Source organism: Antechinus flavipes, chromosome 4 (assembly GCF_016432865.1).
Source record: "Antechinus flavipes isolate AdamAnt ecotype Samford, QLD, Australia chromosome 4, AdamAnt_v2, whole genome shotgun sequence".
Classification (NCBI taxonomy): Eukaryota; Metazoa; Chordata; class Mammalia; order Dasyuromorphia; family Dasyuridae; genus Antechinus; species Antechinus flavipes.
Window position 1 is genome coordinate 418,918,471 of NC_067401.1, and position 22,165 is coordinate 418,940,635.

General features: G+C 38.0%; 1 protein-coding gene across 1 annotated transcript in view; it reads right to left on the minus strand.

Annotated features, from left to right (window-relative positions):
- Nucleotides 1-20,362, minus strand: part of BRINP2 (BMP/retinoic acid inducible neural specific 2) — a 166,530-nt gene extending 146,168 nt beyond the window's left edge. The window contains exon 1 of the mRNA XM_051998892.1: nucleotides 19,610-20,362. The gene's annotated coding sequence lies outside the window, so the exon portion shown is untranslated. The remainder of the gene's footprint in view (nucleotides 1-19,609) is intronic.
- Between the last annotated feature and the right edge of the window lie 1,803 nt (nucleotides 20,363-22,165).

Genomic DNA, 22,165 nt, shown 5'->3' on the forward strand with positions numbered 1-22,165 from the left:
GACAAACTAAAAAAGGCCCACTTTGTCTCAAAAAAAGAATAGGCTAGCCACTGAAATATCAGTATGACATGATCACACCTATGCCTTTGTAAGATTATTTTGGATACTAGAGGTTAAATCATTACAGAGAAAGTCTGGAAGCAAGACAGCTAATAGTAGTATTGGAAGGAGGTGAAGAAAAATAAACTTGGAGAGTGACTGGGAGTGTCTGTCTTCCAAAATTCTTGTCATCTTTCAGGGCTCAGCTGAGGTGCTACTTTCTGTGAAGTTCTCTGTTGCTGCAACTCTTTTCCTCTTTGATTTTTCTTCTATTATTATGTATATAATTTATCTTCCCCTTATAGAATTAAAGGGATAGTTTGAGGAGATAAAATTCTACAAAAGTTGGTAGGATTTTTGAAATTGAATCCAAAACTTTTGAATATGTAGAATAAAGGACAAAGCAGAGTCCAAGATGACTTCTAGTTAATAAAGTTGGGAACTAGAAAAAATAGTAGCACTTTTGACAAAAATAATAAATTTTGAAAAGAAATATATTGAGGGGGAAAGGTCATGAGCTCCATTTGTGATATGTTGAGCAGTAGATATCAGAGTGATATTAAAAATTAGAGCTGGAGGTAGAGATTTGGGAATCATCTGGACAGAGGTGATAAGTAAACCCTTAGGCCAGATGAGATAACAAAGAAAGTATAGAGTGGGAAAAGTATCCAGGGCCATGAAGGGGATGACATGCCTGCTAAGGAGAGAGATTTGTGATAATGGAACAAAAGGGACTGAGGAGGAAGAACCAGGAGATTGCAATGTCACAAAAGACAAGGGAGTCAGAGTAACCATGGAGGAAAGGGTTGGATACAGAATCAAAAGCTTCAAGGAGAACTTTTTTTTGTTATTTCTATTGTGGAAAAATTAGGGGGTTACTTTCAGTGAGCCAGAAAGAATTTGATGTTCTAATTCCTCCTGGATTTGATATCTATGCCCAACCCTCAAGCATACCTATGAATGCACATAAGGTGGAATGTGTAGTGGAAAGAGTTGGGTCAAAATCTTGATTTGGCTGTTTATTATCTGTATAGTCTGGGGAGGTCATTTAACCACTTTCTGGGTCTTTATTTCTTTATCTATACAATGAAGTGTTTGAATTAAATACTATCTTTTAAGAATTCTTCTCTCTCAAAAATTATGAAGTCAATAGCTGCCTGTCAATAACTGTGTATTAAAGCTAAGGAGAGGTATTGAAAATACCAGATAAGTGTCATCAATTTGGAAAGCTAAAGTAAGAGGGTATCCTCTCTAACAGAACAGATGGACATCTTTTCTGAAAAGTATAGTCTTAGGGAGAATTGTATGGGTCCCTGAGAAATGAAAAGATTTGTTTAGTCATGCAGCCAATATATTTCAGAGATGAGACTCAAACCCTTGTCAACTCTCAGGTCAACATTATATTTTATCCCAATGCCACACTATTTCTTATCTTAGGGGTAAGTGGTATTTATTCATCAGAATATGGATGTGTTCTGATTTATATCCAGCTGTCCATCACATTGGAAACTGATCTCACCTAAGTTTCTTGAGGATGAGTTATTTATTGATGATATATTTCTTGAGACTGTGTCTATGGAATGAATTATCATTAAGAAAAAGTCACTGGATTTAGCAATTAAGATATCATTGCTAATCTTAGAGTATTTTCATATAAGTGTTTGATTTGGAAGCTAAAAAAATCCAAAAAATTGGGAATTGAGTAGATGATAATAAAGTATAATCAATGATTATAGTAAAGTCTTTGGGGCAAAAATAGAAGATATATAAGATGATCATTTGAAGGAACAGTGGGGTGAGGTAAATGGTTTTTACGAGCAATGTCGACATCTCCTGATAAAGCAGGCCCCAGTGGAGTTGTTAAAAACTTGAGGAAATAAAAATAAAAACTATGGGAGGTTTTTTTTTTTTTTTTTTTTTACCTTTTAGGTCAAAACTCCATGTATCATGTTCTCCAGAACAAATGCTAAATATTTATCTCTCCCTTCCAATCATGCATTTTATTTTTAAAAAGAGGTAATGTCTGAAAACAAAGTGAAAACTTGTAATACCTTTCTTTAGCTTTAATACACAGTTATTGACAGGGCAGTTATTGACTTCATAATTTTCGAGAGAGAAGAATTCTTAAAAGATATTATTTAATTCAAACTCTTCATTGTATAGATAAAGAAATAAAGACCCAGAAAGTGGTTAAATGAGCTCCCCATGACTACACAGATAATAAACATCCAAGTCAAGATTTTGACCAGGCTCTTTCCACTGTATGTTCCACCACATGTGCCTTCACGGGTATTCTTGAGGATTGGGCACAAGAATTTAATCCAAGAGCAATGAAAACATCAATGTCTTGCTGGCTGATGGAAAAGTAACCTCCTTCTCCACCCAAGATAGAAAATGATCTGTCTGAGGTTTTGTGATATCCTTGGAAAAGCCAGAAGTACAGAGAAAGAAGAGAGACAAATGAAAGGAAACTTAGTAGGATGGGGTGAGAAGGAAAATTCAATAACTAGGTGAATTATGGGAAGAAAAAAAATCCAACTTTGCTGACTGTTCAGTTTAAGGTGAGAAATAACAGGATTAGAATGTCAAATTGCTGAGTCCTGCGGACCTGAAACATAAACCTTTTCCAAGTTGCTCTGCTTCCTGTTCCTCCTACCCCTCCCAGAGGCGCTAATTAAATCTAGACTGGAAATAAAATAAAAGAAATAAAATAAAAATTGAGGTACTGCTTTTGAACCAAGCAGGTCATGTGCTGTCATTCTGAAAGCAAGCTCAATGACCCGCCCACTTAAATAGATAGTCAGAAGCTTCAGGGCAGGGACCAGAGCAAACAACAGGATAAAATGGATTTCACATCTCTTCTGAACTTTCCATAGCCTCTTAGTGAATGTCAAATCTTTGAATCTTCACCCTCCTTGCCCACTCCCTCCCAAAGGGGTCAGCTACAAACAGTGGAAATTCTCTTAACAATGATTCTTAAATATATTTTGCCATCCCAAGTATTCCACAGCACCCCAGAAAAGATACCCTTAGAGACTTAAAAATTCTTTGTATGTTTCTAATACGAAGTGGTTGGATGGTGCGGTGAATCGAGTGCTGTATCTGGAGTTGAAAAAAAATCTGAATTCAAATATGACCTCAGCTTTGTGTATCATTTAACTTCTGTCTGACTCAATACCCTCATTTATCAATTAAATAGCAGAATAGTACCCACCTCTTAGGGTTTCTGTAGGGATAAAATTAATATTTGTAGATCATTTTGCAAACCTTTAAGTGGTATATAAATGCGAGCTATAATTATAGTTACTGCTCATATTGTTGCTCTTCCAGTTAGAGGACATAGAAACACAAAGTGGTCAGCCATGTTTACAAGGTAACTTGGAGCCATAGTGATTCTAGAGCAGCACATCATATCAACTTGGTGCTCTTTGAGCTCTAATCACTTAAAAAAAATAAAGCTAATTTCTTTTAAACTGGTTATTGCCAGTCTCCATCCTTTCCACACTAGGCAAAACTTACCATGACGATAAGTCTTCTGGTCTTCTATATACTGAACTTAGAGCTTTAATAGTTAAGTATGATAAAAGTCCAATCCAGCAAGCATTTGTTAAGCATATATTATGTGCAAGAAACTGGAGATTCAAAGACAAAATGAAAAACATATCTTGCCCTCAAGGGACTTTAGTTCAATTGGAGGAATAAAATGTATGTATATACACACACATACACATACACATAAATTTAACAAATAGTATTCTTTATTTTTTAAATTAATATTTAATTTATAGAATAAAATAATCATTTGCATAAAATAAAATAATAAAAAGATAATTGCATGCAAAACTGCAAATATATTATGTATATCTCACTTTTCTTTTTAAATATATAATAAAGTTATCATGTAAATTTCTTACAACATACTTTTAAAAGTTTTTTTTTTATATAAACATTTATTATTTTTCCCTCCCTCTGTTTTCACCATCACCAGTGAATAGTTTTTAAAAAAATCCTCACAAGAAATATGAATAGTCCAAAAAAACAAATTCTCACATTGGTCATGTCCAAGAATGCATATCTTATTCTGGATTCTAGATTCATCACCTTTCTGGCAGGAGGTGGGTGGTATGATTCATCACCAGTCCTCTGGATTCATGGCTTATTAATCAGAGATCCAAAGTCTTTCAAATTTGTTTTTTTTCTCTATAATGTTACTATCATTATGTAAATTATTTTCCCAGCTCCATTCAATTCACTCTGCATCAGATCACAGAGGTCTTCTCAATTTCCTTTGAAATTGTTCATTTCGTCATTTCTTATTATACAATAATGTTACATTACATTCACATACCAAAATTTGTTTAGTCATTAACCAATAGGTGGGCACTCTTTTAGCTTCCAGGTTTCAGTTGCTACATTAAGAGTTACTATAAATATATTTTTATATATTGGTATTTTCTTCTTTCTTTGATCTTTTTGGGAAATAAACTTGGTAGTGGTCCAATTGGATCCTAATTTAACAACTTTTGGGATATAAATCCAAAATGATTTGCAGAATGATGTGAATTCCCAGATGTACCAACAAAGCATCAGTCTTTGTCTTCCCATAGTCCTTCCAATTTGCCATTGTTTTGGTCTGTCACCCTTGTGAATGTTATATCCTCAGAACTGCTTAAATTTACATTTAAGTAATTATTAATAATTTGGAGATATATTAATAATTTGAAAATAAAATGGAGTTTTCATAGGCCTTTGATAGCTGATATCCTATGAAAATTGCTTGTTTATGTAAATAAATATATGTTTGTGCACATATATATGCTCAAGCACTGAATAGTAGGTAAAGAGTTCCTATGTCTTTGTGGTTAGTAGAGAAAAGTCATTGAGTAATGAACATAAGTAAAATGGCTGAGGTTAAGCATTGAACTGTAAATTCAAAGACAGAGACTAGATATCTCTTTTTACCAGGATAATAAATTGAAGCCAAATGTCAAGGCACTTAGCTGTTAACTAATATATATATATATATATATATATATATATATATATATATATATATATATATATATATAATATATATATATATATACACACACACACACACATTCATGCATATAGATGTAAATTTCTACAGGGGCTGGGAGGTGGCGCAATGGATAGTTCTAGATGAAATCAGGAAGATAATCTTCCTGAGTTTGAATCTGGTCTTAAACATTTATTAGCTGTGTGATCCTGGCCAAGTAATTTAACTGTTTGCCTCAATTTCCTTCGCTATAAAATGGGAACACACTGGAGAAGGAAATGACAAACCATTCTAGTATCTTTGCCAAGAAAAACCTAAATAGGGTCACAAAAAGATGAATATGGCTGAAACAATGGAACAACAAATTTGCAGAGGATGAGGCATAGGGTACTAACACCTATTGGGCTGAAGAGAAAGACTTTCAATTGGAGGTGGTAAAGGAGGGGATTTTTAGAAGAAGAAGCAGAGATCATGATGGAGTTTACAGTAGACTTGTACAAAATCACATTGGCAGGAAAAGGAGTGTCAGGTTTAAGGATAACATGTAGGTCATGTTGGCTAGAACTTGGAAGGCATGAAAAGCAGTAAATGTATAATACCCTGAGAAGGGAAACCAGAGCTATATTATAAAGGGTTTTAAATTCCTTTTTTAAAAAAGGTTCCAAATCATTATCCCATCTAGAATGCATTTCCCCAACCTCCAGAATTACAGACTTTGAATTGTTATTGACCATCCAGGTCATCCAAGTTCAATTCCCTCTTTTTCAAAAAAGGAAACAGAAGCCTAGAAACTTGAATCCAGAATTCAAGAGTCTTAATTTTTACTGATCTAAATCATATAATAAAAGATCTGAAATCTTTAGAGAGTCCCACACACCTAAAAGACCTATACAGTCCCTGCTACTTGGAATAATTCTGTTATGTTTGCAGAAGCAAAACCCATATGGGCGGAGTCATTTCTTTCAAAATTAACCCATTTTTCTTTATATGAATATGCATTAAAATCATAATCTGTATGCAACATAGCACAAACTGGCAGTTTTCTTGTGGGTTTTTTTTTCTTCTTTTCCCCAAATTAAGTCTTTGCAAGTCATTGCCAATCCCATTTCCCACACAGTATTTGTGTATTGCATTTCAAGAAGCCAACCAAATATTATATTTCATATAATGTCTGTCACCTAGCAAGAAGTCCACTGCCTTCACTGAATCAACCAACCCTAGACCAATTAGTTACATATACTTTCAAATGCTATAGTTTCTTGCACTCACAGAAAAAGCCTGGTTTGGGGCAAGGCAGAAATCCCTCAGGTAGAAGAATTAGCAAAAGGTTGAACGAATTGGAATCCAGATACTCAGAATTGATATGAAATTCTAAATCCCAGAACCTGGGTGAGAGTATCATTAGTGTTCAACAAAATCCACAGCTGGGCAGCGTCTCAAATGACTCTCCAAAAACTCCTCCCTCAAACAACTACAATGCTTACAGGAGAAAGAATGAATGCCCCAGTGGCACATAACATTGATGTTTCTGAAGCTTTCAATTGTAAAAGGGATTCCTTTGCAATATCATGCTTGGATCCTAATATTTACACTTACATTCTGTTACTTCTGTTCCTAAAAATTGTTGTTGACACCATGCATCTACAGATGGAATACATTATGACTTCAGTATCTTGAGTGAAGAGAGTTTATCTCCCCTTTTTCCTTCCCTTAATATATTCACTTAAACTCATTTGAACACTCACTGGTCACAGTGGCTGAAACCTCTAGGTTTAAATATGGAAAGATCATTGGATGTGGACATATCTAATATCCAAATAAAAATGTGAATAAAAAAAAGAAAATGCACATTGTAAAAAGGTAAGGAAGAAATGATAAAAATGGAGATTTCCTGTAAAAGTAGCTATCTCTGAGGATCTCCAGCCTTGCTAAACAGAATGAGGAAGAAGTGAGAGACAAGGAAGAAAAGTAGCATTTAGAGGGAAAATTTATAATCTTTCCCAAGACCTAGCCTCCCTTTTAATCTAGCCTCACCTCTAACCTCATCTCCCCATTTCCTATCCCTTTCTGCTTTTCCCAATCCCCAACAAGTATGCATGGAGATTCCGAAAATAATTGTGGAAGATTCATAGCATAAGTAAGAGATGGCTTTGTTGAAAGACAAATGATCAGATACCCATTACTACCACACCTCAGATAAAGAGCATCTCAAAGCTTGAGGTTACAGATGCCGCAACAAACACTGTGCACTCCACAGTCTTAATCTAGCCCAGAGAGAGCCTTCTTCATAAATGTGCTCACTCCAACCCCCAAGCATCTTCCTGTCTGAAGTCTGGCCTCCTGCTCCAGACAGGTGCATTGTAACAAAGTCATCTGCCTCTAGGGGTCTCTAGCGTATAGAGGTTTCTCTGGACTCCCTAACAAAGCCACTGAAGCTGCTTTATCAGTTTTGTAACTCAGAACCCCAAAGAGGGAAGAGAGAGAGTAGAGGGAAAAAAATAGGAGAAAAGGCAGAGGATCTAAAATGGACCTTTCCCCTCCCCAAATCCTGCTCTACCACCTGCTCAGAGAATGACATTTTATTTATACTGTGTTAAATGGTTAAATAAGGAATGAAGAGAGGGAGTCATTAACCACCCTCACAAACCTTACTGATGTGCTTCAGCATGTCTGTTCCTCAAGGGGATTCCAAGGACTTCCCTCTCTCCTCTCCATTCAACCCCATCTCAAGACTATCAGATTAGAAGAGGGAAGGAAGGTTGCAGGGCTCATGGGGACTACCCTAGAAGGCTCACTGGGCCTCCTCTCTCACTTCTCAGAACTTAGCTAATCAAGCCAATAACTGGACTCTCCCTAGCCCAGTGCTTCAGCCTCTTCAGTGATTTCTCACTCCTACAGTTGAGCCCTGTTACTATTGGTGTTAAGATCCTAAAATTGAGGTCCTGGGGAGAAAAAAAGGAAGGAACTGAGATATTGGAGAAAGCAGCATCTGCATTTCTGCCAGGCAAGTGGCTCAAACACCTGGGAGGAAACTTTTTTTTTTTTTGAGACAAACGCTGGATGAGGATAATTTTTGCTGAGGGCCAAAATATCCAAATACAGTCTTTGCCATTGCATCATTGCTGAGAAGAGAATCACAAAAGAAGCAACTATGATGACAGGGAAAGAAAAAAGCAATTCAAGCTATTCTCATCCTACAGTGAGTTTCATCTTCAGCTTTGTGTTTTTACATAAGCTGTATCCCATGCGTGATTTGTGCTCCCTCTCTTCTCCTCTCAATGTCTTCTGATCCCTGGTCCAGTCAAAGCTTTACCTCATGTGTCACCTGCTACTTCTTATGTGACAGGCCTTTCTTGATTCTCCTAGTAGGTAACCAATCAACCTATTTTTTTAAAATATTATTATAGCTTTCTATTTACAAAACATATGCATGGGTAATTTTTCAACACTGACCCTTGCAAAACCTTCTGTTCCAAATTTTCCCTTTCTTCCCCCTAGCCCTTTCCCTAGATATCAGGTAGTCCAGTACATATTGAATATGTCAAAGTATATGTTAAATCCAATATATGTATGCATATTTATACAGTTTTCTTGCTGCACAAGAAAAATCAGATCTAGAAAGAAAGAAAAAAACCTGAGGAAAAAAAAAAACAAAAAGCAAGCAAACAACAGAGTGAGAATGCTATGTTGTAGTCCACACTCATTTCCCATAGTTCTCTCTCTGAGTGTAGATGACTCTCTTCATTACTGAACAACTGGAACTGGTTTGAATCATCTCATTGTTGAAGGGAGCCACGTCTATCAGAATTGATCTTCATATAGTCCTGCTAATCAACCTAATTTTTTATTGACTTTGATATAATTTGTATTTAGTGAAATGTGTACATAATGCATCACCCCAGTAGAATATAAGTTCTTTGAGGCCAGGGCCTATTTTATGTTTCTATATCCTAAGTGCTTACCATGAAATCTGAAATATAGCTTAATACATTGTTTATTGAATGAAAAATGGATTCATATTTAGTTTACATATCAAATTGCATTTAAAAATATTTAACATTTTATTTTCCCCAGTTATATAAAATTGCATTTTAAAGGTGCCAAGAGGTCTTAGTTTAAAATGAATCCTGCTGTGAATTCTTAAGTAATGAAAAAAAAATGTCTTTGAATTTAATTATATGTTATTTTATCTTTAAAATGAAGGAATTTGAACAGAGATCCCTTCCATTTATTTTTTTAAATTTTATTATGTTATTATCTATTTTATTAGGCACTTCTCTTACTTTTCATCACTTAGCTAGACCAGTCCAGTAGTTGGGCTTTGTGGTCACAGGCTCCAGTGTTTTCCCACTATCTTTTCTTCCTTCTATTCCATTCCCAAGACATTCAGCTTTGGCTTCCCATGGTTTTGTCCTTGTTATTGCAAGTTCCTACTCCAAGCTTTTCAGGGACTTGGGAAGTTTTTGATTCATTGAAGAGAGACTGATCATTTTTCACGTGTGCTGATGACAACAAGTCATCAACCTCTCAATCAAAGAATTATTGGACAAAGCCCAATTGACTTTCAAGGAGATGGCAAGGTAAATAGTGACTACATTTTTGCTAAAGCACCTAGGATTTGCAAAGCACAGTACACCATAGTAGGTACTGTACTGCTTAATTTAGAGTCAGGAAAAAAAACTTGTTTAGAATTCTACCTCTATCCCAGCTTAGCTATGTGACCATGAGCAAATCATTTAAGCTCTATAAGCCTTGGTTTATTCGTCTGTGAAATGGGAAGAACGATGCCCTCAGTACCAAGATTGTAGTGTGCAGCAAATGAGATAATGTATATCAAAATGCCTTTGTAATCCTTAAATTACCCTATAAATGTCAGCTATTTTTTATCCCATCTATAATTTCATTCATATAGGGTGATTTGCATGAGGAAGCCAATGCAGATCAGCATCTGCTCAACAAATTGTAGTTTTGGATGTTTTCATTCTTAAAAGTAATATCTTTTGATATCTTTAAAATGCAATATGATTCACAAATTAAATAGAAATCCATTTTTTCATTCATTCATATAAATCTAGGATACTGTGATAGGTACCTGGGATATAGAAACATAAAATAAAACAGGCCCTGGACTCAAGGAACTTACCTTCTATTGAGGAAGTGCAATATGTACACATATCACTGAATACTACATATATATATATATTTGAAGTCAATAAAAATTAAGTGAGTTGGCTACCAAGTAGAGGAATTAGAAAAAAGGAGGTAGGAGGTAGGAAGTGACAAGAGATAAGCTTTGATTGGAGCCATGGATCAGAAGACCTTGAGGGGAAAGGGAAGGGAGTACATTTCATGCAAGGGATGAAGCTTACGGAAAAGCACAAAGATGAAGAGAGATGGAATTCACTCTTGGATGAAAATGGCTTAATGGTTAGCTAATAGCCTAGGTTGCTGTGTTGCTGGGTTCAGTGACTATCCCATAATCACAAAGTCATCAGGTGAAAAAAATGAAAGTTGAACCTGGATCTACTTATCTTCACAATTTGCTCTCCATCTACTTTACCAGATTACTTTTCTAGCTAATTCTTAAGTAATGAAAAAATGGCATAACCCCAATCTTCAAAGGCCTTACAATCTAGTAGAACATCAAGACTGTATGGCACTGAGATTATACTCTAAAGAGCATATCAAAGAGGTAAAACTGGGAAGATTAAGAAGTTGAGGAGAAAGTGAAACCATTTGGTGAAGGGAGCAAATTAAGAAAAGTTTCATGGGTGATTGCAAAACTATAAAGCATCAAAGAAGACTAGGGAATCCATTTCAGATATGGGAAACAAACAAATGCAATTCCTGATTTCTTTTAAGACCATTCCTTCTGACCCATTTATGTAGGTTTTACTCCTTGCAGAGGTGAATGTCCTATGGGGAAAATCAAATCAAACCAAACCAAATCAAGCCACAGAACATGGAATCAGGAGACCTGATTTTAGTCCTGCCTCAATTACTTCCTAGTCTGTGACCTAGGGCAGATACTTAAAGGTTTCTGAGTTTGTTTCTTCCTCTGTAAAACGAGGATATAGACTAAATGACCTTTAAGATTCTTTCCAGATCTCTTTCTACAACACCTTAATCCATGAAATTATATCAGGCCATCATTGCTCCATTCCAAATCTAAAATTCTATGATTTTATGTTTATGCTTGATAGCCTTCTAGCTATATTTAGGATGCTTTACTTTTTTCAAGTATCTCAGAATCATGCTGTTTGTGGAAAGAGTTTAAAGTGGGATGGATGGGGAAGCCGGAATGTAGATGTTGGGCTTACAGCCTGTGGGAATTGACCAGATGAAGATGAATCGGGTTCCAAAAAGGCCCTTGAGGGCACTCAGTTTTAATATTATTAAACTTTTATGCAACACCCACAATGTGACAGGTATATAAGAGAGATAGAGACAGATAAAGGAAAAAGGTGATGCAATGTGAGCTTCCAATAAAATTGTGACATTTGTCTTCATTTTCCCCTTCAACTGATCTTTCTATGACTTCTTCCCATTTTGCAGAGACACCCCCCCCACATCTGTATTCTCCAACAGAAAACCTATGCTATGTATCTATACTGTATTATTCTCTGTCTAAGGTTCTTATGTGACTCTTTGAACTTGTTCTATGCTCCAGGGCAACAATCCATGCAGGTTTTCTTTGTGACCTCTTCCTCCATGAATACTTAGTAACTTGTCTTGTGTGTCATTTCCTCAATGTATAAGCACATTGCTTTCTATTAGGGAATTAATAAATGTGTGATTAATGTTAATTTATTCCCTTCCTCTCATATTTGAATTTTATCAGGCTTTTCTAAAGCCTGTACTGGAGGGAGTGGATTTTTTTTGGGGGGTAGATCTCTTGGTACCCCTCAAATTAAAAGGCATTAAAGCCTCATACCTTTGGCATAGAGAAATAAACGGGATTACAACAAGAGTTTGCGACAGTGAGCAAAGCTTTCCTTTCTTTGAGGTTCACAAGGATTTTCATTAGCTTCAGATGACCTTCTTGAAAAAACAAACAACTAGCCCCAATCTCTCCCCCAACTTGGATTCAGTTGCTATATGTTGGCCATTATTTCTCTACTAAAAGGTCTTCCAGATTCTAAAATGTAAACAAAGTTAAAGTAAGGTATCATATTTGATGAATTATCATTCAACAAGCTTACCTTAGATTCACTGTGTTAATTCAGAGTATCTTAATTTTGAATCTGATTATTCAAAATGAAACCAATTGTACTGCATAGTTTATATGCTACTACAAAAATTATTCTAGTACAGAACCTGACCTGAGGATTTTTTTTTTCTTGTGAGGCTGCACTGATTCACTCTGGGAGACATAGGGTTTGTTCTTGTTTGATTGAGTGATAGAGTGAGTGACAGGAAACATGAGGAGTTGAATGAGTACTGAATCTGCCACTTAAGCGATTTGGAGCAAGTCACAAACTTTGGGCCTCAGTTCTCTTATCGGTCAAATGTAGAGGATGAGGTTAGATGGCTCTTAATGTCTCTAGCTTCAAAGCTATAATCAAATACACTTATTCTTCAATACCCATTAATGCTTCTCAAGATTCCAAGTGACCCTATCAATGATATAGTTTCCAACTCTAGCTTTAAGGCATGGAAGAATGGTTAGTCATATAAGGCAAATCATTCTTTTTCACTCAGCTTCAGGAAAGAGAAATTGACTAAATTTCCATAAATCATAGTTTTCTGAGCTTTCTAGTCTCCACTGTTCAGTACCTTTTGTCTTTTATGTGTCACCATTTTTGTAGGACTTAGACCTTGAAACTAGAAAAGCAACAGAGCACCTACTCCCACACAACTTATGGGTTCATCCATCACTTCACATGAATGGGGAATCACACTAGTCTTAATCCTTCTCTTGGTTTACTTCTGATTCTCTAGATTTCACCACCATGCCTCAAATGCTTTCTCAATCTAAAAGTTCCCTCATCTTGGCATATCTCTCAAGTTCCCATTCTTTCACTGGTAATTTCCTTGCTCTTCATGCTGAAATGCAACCATCCTACATTCTTCTCTTGACTCTCTGGAACTCTGCACTATGGCTCCATATAACAACAAGCCCCTCCTCTTGAGCTTTCCTATGCATTATCTTCTCTCATTAGGCTCTAAATTCCTTGGGGGCAGGGACTGTCTTGCTTGTTCCTGACTTCATATTCCCAATGCTTAGCACAGTGCCTGTCACATAGTAACTGCTTAATAAATGCATGTTGACCAATAACTGTCCATAGATCATTTAATAGTAGATGAAACATTCAAGGTATATTCAAGGATTGAGTAATGAAAATCGCAGGTCATGCCATTGTAAAACAACCCTAAATAAAGGAAAGTGAGTATTTATATAATCCAGAGCCCAACATAAATCCCACTGATATGTTAATATTTTTTCCCTCAAACTTCCTAAAACAATCCACTCCTTTATGCCTATCACTACACTCCACATTGAATTATACTTAGCTTTATATATGTCATATCCCCCCTCCATCTTTCCTCCCCTTTATATAAAATACAAGCCCCTTTAGGGTACGTAGGAAAGCATAAGTAGATAGAGCACCAAATCTGTTGTAAAGAAGACCCAACTTAAATTTTTATACCTTCTAGCTGTGTGACTCTAGACAAGTCACTTAATCCTGTTTGCCTCAGTTTCCTCATTTGTAAAATGAATTGGAAAAAGATTTGGCAAATCACTCAAGTATCTTTGCCAAAAAACAAAACAAAACAAAACAAACAAACAAACAAACAAACAAAATAAATGGGGTCAAAAAGAATCTTTAAGGCAATGAGGAAAAATGACTGAAAAACAATAAGAGCAGGTACTGTATCTTCCCCCCCACCCCCAGCCGCCCTTTTATTCCCACTGCCTCTAATAGTATCTTTCTCACAAGTGAATTCATGGGATAATAAAACTAGATCTTGAAGGGTTCACCTAATCAAACCACTTTGGTTTCGTAAGTGAAAAAAACTAAGAAGTAGATATATGATTGCATTTGTTCAAGATCACACAAGTAAGAAATAACAGAGCTACCATTTCAAACCCAGTCCACTGACTTCTACACTAAGGGTAGTGCTTAATGGTGGCTGAATCTTGTCAGCAGCTGACTCATCCACCAATATCAAATCTGGTTGTCAGGGTCACACCTCCCTTTAACTACGAATGAGGGAGTCTAGGAGAACCTAACTGAATAAACGAAAAGCTGAAGCATCTCACCACTGTGGCTAAATGCAGATCAGGGGACTTCCATGCCTTGGCAGAGAATGGGCATGAGAGGGCATTAAAGTCTAATAAGGGTTTTCAGTAAAATGGAAGTAATCTATGACTACCAGCCTGCATAAAAGCTAGTAAGAATGAGATAGCAAAATGAAATGAGACTCTGTGGACAGTGAGCTTTTCTCCTTATGGAGAAACTTATAACCTATGTGACTTTGGACCAGTTATAAATCCCATTAATATTCATACTGGCTAGAAGTCTCCAATCTATGGTGGAAGGGGGCACCCAAGGAATCAGAGCCATATGCAAAGGGACTATTCAGTGCCAGAAATCAAATGTGGAATAATGTGGAGAATGTGACAGTTTTATCAGCTTTCTCAAAACATGACCTTTCCTTTGACAGATAAGGTCTACTTGTCATAGGTCTGCGGTTGACCAGATAAGAAGAAGGCCAGATGTTGCCTCCATTTGTATGTGTTCATGGCCCTTGGCTTTTTCTCAGAGTTGCCCCTCATAGTAGAAATGATTTGATCTTCTCTAGATTAGCTTGAGAAAAGCCTGAATCACAATATCTAGTAGTAAGACTGCCGGCAATACAGCACAATCTCCTCCCCACCCCACCCCATCCTCCCTCTCCTCCAGTGTGATTTCAACAGCAAATGTTTTATTAAAAAGGAAAAGGAGGAGGGGAGGTAAGAGGTTATGCACACAGACACGTTCAAGAATTTTAAGACTGAAAACTCCTCAGTACTAAATAACTCAGAGCTTTGGTATTCCACTGGGCATGCTGGGAAGGGAGTATTTGGGAAAAATTGAGACTACTTCAAAAGTCTCCAATTTCAGTTAGATAAGATGACTTATAATGATGTCTTTAAAATCTAGGTGATCCCTTATCAACTAATAACAATTACCATGCCATTTTCTAATATGAAATTGGTGAATCACCTGAATTTCATTAGGATGTTTTTGTTTGTTTTTCATTTCACATGGGCCATTGATTGGAAAAGGTGGAAAAGACTAATTCACACTTCAGTATTCCAGTGAACAAACAGTATAGACTCTCAAGCAAGGGGACATTCTTAATTGTGTGTGTGAGTGATGGCAAGAGTAGTGTATTTATGTGTGTGATGGTAAGTATTTATGTGTAATGGTAAGAGTGTGTGTGTGTGTGTGTGTGTGTGTGTGTGTGTGTGTGTCTGTCTGTCTGTCTTTGGCAATATAGTGAAATCAATGGACTTCTTCTTGGAGTGAATGTTTTCAAATGCATAATATAAAATATATAGGGTTGGAAAGGAAACCTGTTATAATCCCACTAGTAACAATAATTAGCATTTATAAATGTTAATTCAAAACCCCCTATCTTCAAAACCCCCTATCTCAATTTTACAATTTGCAAAATGTGCTACAAATATTAACTCATTTAATCCTTTAACTCTAGGAGATAAGCATTAATATCCCCATTTTATAGATGAGGAAACTGAGGCCATTATAACAAAATATAGTTTAGAAATTTTTAAAAAAAGATTTACTGCTTTAAATCATCTTATCTAGGTCTTAGAACTGTTTCCTTCAGATTGACTATTATTAAAATTCAATTGCTACTTTATTATCAGTATCCAAAGGATAAGAAGTGAGTTTTAAGGAACAGAACTATTCTGAAGACATCTGGCCTCCTTCTCTTTATTACCAATCACAGCTACTTTCCTTTTTTTATTTTTTTTTATTTTTTTTTACTTTCCTTCTTATATTCTCCTCAGTCCAAATCCTAACCATTCACCAAAGTATAAATTGGATCCTGCCTCTCTCTAATAGGTTTCCTGGATCTCCTCCCCATCCCACCAATTGAAAGTGGCATCTATCTTTCTCTTCAATTCATGTTTATTGTCAATCCTGTATAGCTCATTAGCAACTTTTTTATGGCTTAGAATTATAATTTACACCATTATCATTATTTAACTTCTCCTTTGTTTTATAGGTTTCTCCAACTATAAGATTCCAGAAGGCAAGCAAAGAATTCCATCTTTATAAATCTCATGGCACCAAGCAAGTATTTGTTGGTTTTTATTAATTCTCTAACACAACCTTGTGTTCAGGTATTATCTCCAATTTCATTTTATTATCAATCCTGTATAGTTCATTAGCAATGTTTTTATGACTTAGAACTATAATTTACATTGTTATCATTATTTAACTTCTCCTTTGTTTTATAGGTTTCACCAATTGTAAGCTTCCAAAGGGCAAGTAAAAGATTCCATCTTTCTAAACTTCATGGCACCAAGCAAGTATTTGTTGGTTTTTATTAACTCTCTAACACAACCTTGTGTTCAGATATTATCTCCTATTTCAATTAAAAACAGAGCTGCTGAAACAAAATAAAATCACCAAAAATGAGCTATCCATTAAAAAAAATAATAATAAAAAGGCAACAGAGTCTGGCATGGGCAAGGGAGTTATGAGATTAAAGCTTCCCATTTTGCTAACGACTGACAATGTAACCTATATAATGCCATTTAACCTCTCTGTGCTTCTCTTTGCCATTCCCTCTCCCAAATTGTAAGGAAGACACTTAATATCAGTTCTGACTCTACCTCACAGGATAATCAAACATAAATGATACAATAAGCTTGTGTGAAGATTAATTAGATGAGCATTGTAGAATACTCTGGCTCTTCGAGAAAAATGCTGTAATACAATTTATACAGGGCTGTTATTATTTAAGAGAAATAGTTGAATCACCAAAAGCAAAGAGCACAGTGTTGGAGGAGGGGAAAGGGAGATTACAGAAACGGATGCAGTGATGATAACCCAGGGCATCTGCCTAGGAAGCTCCTCCATCCTGAACATCTCAAGTTAGCAGAAAGTACCCACACAGGTGTCTAAACTCCCTTAAGATTATCTCCTGTTTGTGACTGGGGAGTGATTGTGCAGCACTCTCTTGGAGGGACTCTTTTGATGTGCAAATCCCAGAAGAATTGCCTATGTCTGGGGAGAGGTTATCTGGAAGAGGTAGACGATGAAGGGCTGCCTCTGGCACTGTCTGTTCTTTTCCCTCTGTCTTTACTCTGTAAACAACCTGTTGGGATGCCAGATGAGAGTCTCCTGAAGAGGGTCTCCAGAGCAGGATACTGGAGGGTCACTAGCACTCCAATCAGACAGTCAGAAACCCATTTGGGTGATGCTTCTAGGACTATTCTCTCTGTAGCTTCTCCTCTCCTCCCCCACCTTGGCTCCATACCTGCCTGGCTGTCTTTGCTGGCCACATTTGCAGCACCTATCATTTCATTCTTCAAAATCCCCTATCTCAGTTTTGGAGAGAAAGACGATTTGGAGACTATTGAGATTCCCCTACTACTGCAGCTGTTGGGTACCAAGCCATTAAGCATTCTGGAGTGGGCTGAACTCCACTGGGAAAAAATCCATATTCCCAAATCTGCTTCCCTTCCTCCCAACATTTCATAGAAGCCATTCCCTCATTCCCTGCCCCCTTGCCCTCTCTCTCTCTCTCTCTCTCTCTCTCTCTCTCTCTCTCTCTCTCTCTCTCTCTCTCTCTCTCTCTCTTCTCTCTCTCTCTCTCTCTCTCCCCCCATGGCCACTCTGTAAGGCAGCAAAGCGTGCGCTCTGCCGCACAGCAGAAAGCAATTATGGGTATTGATAGGATTTCAGGACCATCCTGGTAGAATTGCCCAGTTCCGCACCTGATGCTACACGACAACTTACTCAGGTGGAGAGAGAACTCAGAAAGCTTCTGGACTAAATAAATAAAAATGCATGTTAACAACAAGCCCTCAAGGAGGGCCTTCTCAGCTCCTGATCCCTAGGATCCCTAAGCATCACTCTCCCAGCTTCTGATGTCATCAGACTGGAACCCCTTCCCCCATTTCCCTTTCCCCTTTCAAGGAAATTCTCCAAACTACTACCCAGTTGCTAGGTTGGTTACCACAGGCATCATATGCCCTCAGGTAGTATGTTCAAGGAATGGGCACATTTGGATGTGCACATGTGTGGAGAAAGATAGCTGCAGAAGCACTTGACTCCCCAATACACCTTCTCTCTCCCTTATTGGTTTATGCTGACATAACACTGTCCCCGATACAGAAGGCCCTGAGTACACAGCTACAAGGGCAGCCTTTGATAATTACTACCTTATTTTTTTTAAAAAAAGCATTTGTTAATTTCCAGGGCACCTGGCTCCCTAAGCTAGGGATAACACACACACAGAGTTCTTTAGAGGGGTCTGTTCAAGCATGTTAATAGTGCATTAGCTTGATTGTTAGTTAATATTTGGCTTAAGTCTATATACTCTGGATAAATATATACCACACAGAGGGCTGACTGGAGAACTCCTCTGGGCTCACAAGTTCATGTTCTCACTGAACAATTCAGTCTTCTCTGGCTAGGTCTGTGGATTGCCCAAGCACATTCTGTAGCCAGAATGCTCTTTCCATACATAGCTTTGTGTCTGTTTGCATGCAGCTATGTGCCCAGGCGACCATGCATGAAAGTAACATGCAAATAAATATATGCAGGTCATTGCAAGAATGGAGAGCGCTACTGGATCTTAGAATAAATAGAATATTCCTCTCAGAACAGCAGAGCTGCCTGCTCACAGTCTCCAGTGCTTTGCCTGGTTTAACTCAATCAGTGGGACTTCCACCATCACCCCTAGGGAGAAGAATTCCTCTCTAATAAGGTTCCCTCTTCAGATTTTTTTTTTCCTCTGGCTTTTCAATGTGGAAGAGAGTAAAGGAAGAAGAGGGAGTGACGCAAAGACAGATACTATACAGGCATACTAGGCTGCTATATGAACCGTAGGAATGGAGATCTCCTATATCCAACCTATATTCAATTCATCCCATGCAGAGTATGTCATGGACCAAGAACAGGCAAATAGACGGAGTCATCCCCTACAATTACTCAATAAGATGGGATTCTCTGAAGCTAATGAGAGTTGTTCTAACTTTGCAGACTTATCCAGGTAATAAGAACACAGGTCAGGAAGAATGTCCAGGGATCTAGCTGCTATGAAGCTGCCGTGATTTAAAAAAAAAAAAAGACTAGATGTAGTTCAAACCAGGAAGCCTTCAGCCCGGGTTAGGACAGGAGAAAGCTGAGAAACCAAGAAGCACGGAATCCACCCCTCTGGCAGCAACTGCTTGCAAATGCCCAAAGCAGCTTGCTTCTAGGAAGCAATTTGCCCCTTTCTCAGTCAACACAACACATGCAACCAACCTTTCTCAGCAAAACATCACCAGAAAGCCATCAGATAACATACACGCTTAGTTACCTTGAATCCTTGCTGTATCAGCTGCTCCCAAGCCCCAGAGCGTCTGAGAGGAGATTCCTAACAGATTCCAGGGTTTTTTCAGCCCCGACCACATCTCCGGTGGCAGCTTTCCAAAGTTTTTATTTCATGATTTCACGTGCTCCCCCCCCCTCCCATATTTAGAGGGGATGCGAACGCCTTCCTTTCAGAATGGGAGAGAGCACGGATACCCCTTTCCAAATTCTGTCTTCCCCTTGCTGCTGGTGCCGCTATACCTCTCTCCTGCTCTCTTCCAGCGGAACACCAAAAACTCCGGTAACCCAAAGCATGGTTAAGGAGTGCTTCTGGACTGGATCAGAAGGGTGAAGACAGGACGAAAGAAGCAATGACAGTACAAAACCAGCCCCTTGGGGAGTCCTAGGTCCCTCTGCAGAGAGAAATCCAAGAGCTCGCCTTCTTTTCCAACTCTAAAAAGCCTCTCACTCTCTCTTCTCCCAATCAGTGCTTTTCACTTGGGGACAGGCAAGTCCACAACATTCAGCCGAGATCATGCTGCTAGCTGATTTGCTCCTGCCCTCTCTACACACAGCAGGTGCACCCACAGAGGTGGGTAACTAGTAGAGAGGTCCCCCCGGCTTGAGACACAACTAACCTAGGAGCCGGTTCTCGGCGATTTGATTCCAAGATTGCCTATAGCCCTGCGTTCCCATGCTCCGACTCCGAACTCCGTACCTAAGCTGTGTCACCTGCAGACTCAGGCACCAGATGAGTGTCTTAAGATAACAATGCTTCCCTGCCTGCCTCCCTCTCTTCCTTATGCGCGGAGGTTGGTAGCCAATGAGATCCGTGGTCACACTCCCTCCAGGTGCCGATTGGCTAGCCAGCTTTGCAGGAGGGAGGGTTCTGGATCTTACCGGCTGTCTCCTTTGGTTAGCTAGTAGGCTGGGGTAGAAGCTCTGTTAACCCTCCCAGATTTGCAGCAAGGACTTTCCAGTCTAATGGCAAAAGTGATGGACAGATGCCTGACTCGGGTTGGGGTGGTGTAGGCAATTTGGGACAAAAGAGGTGGAGTCAAAAAAAAAAAAAAAAAAAAAAAAAGGAAACTCAATGTGCCCTAATCTTTTTAGAATTATAGTAACGCCTTGGTCACACTTATATTCTTGTTAACTTGAACTCCTGCATACAGAGGTCCGTTTCTAACTTACAGAGTGGAGATTGACCATGCAATTATTTCTCTCTCTCTCTCTCTCTCTCTCTCTCTCTCTCTCTCTCTCTCTCTCTCTCTCTCTTTTCTCTTGCTCCTGAAATATCTAATATATTTACTGTAGCAATAAGGCTAAAGATGAAAGACATTTATTTCAAAATACTAGGGGAGAGAGAAAGAGAGAGAGAGAGAGAGAGAGAGAGAGAGAGAGAGAGAGAGAGAGAGAGAGAGAGAGAGAGAGAGAGACTATAATGAGCAGGGAGAAATAAAAAAGGAGAGTTTAAGGACTCGGGGAGATGGAGTTACAAAGCTTAGCAGCAAACTCAGAAAATTTGGATGGACAAAAGTAAGACAAGAGACAGCCCTCAAATCAGTAAGAAAAAGCAAATGAAGTGGAGCCATCTGAGGGTACTGGATTATTCTTCTGCATCCCAGGGACGGATTAGGAAAGGAACCAACACACACACACACACACACACACACACACACACACACACACACACACACACATTTATGCGAGGGGGGTGGAAGACGTGGGGGGTGGGGATAGGGATCTCGTTCTCATTTTTTGTTTTTAAAGGCACACTGGAGAAATCGGAACAGCAGCCGCCTTGTTTCTCCTAAGCAGGTGCTGCTGCTGAGCCTGCGAATTTAGATAGAGAGGAGAAGAGGAACGAAAAGGAAAGTGTGAGGAAAGAATATTAATTGTAACCAGGAAGGGCTAAATTATGAAGGATTTGTATCGTAGAATGAGGATGCAAAATTGAACATTGTAGCCCTTACTTTACATATTGTGTTGTCAAGGGGGAAGGTGGTCCTTGAAGAGAAAGCTTATCTACAGAGGATGAACTATAGGGATGAGCTTAGAGGATGTAGAGTGCACATTGTGAAAAGGAAAAAAAAATACTCTTCCCTGAAAAATCTTAATTTCATTCCTCCATTTATCTGAGTCATTGCTCAAAACCCTTAAAGGAGAGAGACTCTTAATTTAGATTTCTTAAACAAGTCAACAACAGAGATTATTCTGCAATGGACTTTTTTTTTTTTGAAGAGGATTATGAATTTTAGGGAATGTCATAAAATTATAAATCAAGGTGAACAAAAAAGTTCTGAGAAGTTTGATGTTTCAGAGAATGAGAGACAACAGGAAACTGGGTATTACATGCTCAGCTTTGCTAAAGCCTTATTACAGAAACTCTACCTCTCTGCAATGTGGGACAGTTGCTGCTTTCACCCCCATCATATCCCCAAACAAATAGTCATAGAGTACTAGAAGAATGGTTTGCTGAGTAGTTTTTTTGGTAATTCAATACAGACCCCCCACAGAAATGGTGACTCCCAGCTTCTATTTTTCTCTATACAGCATGCACAAT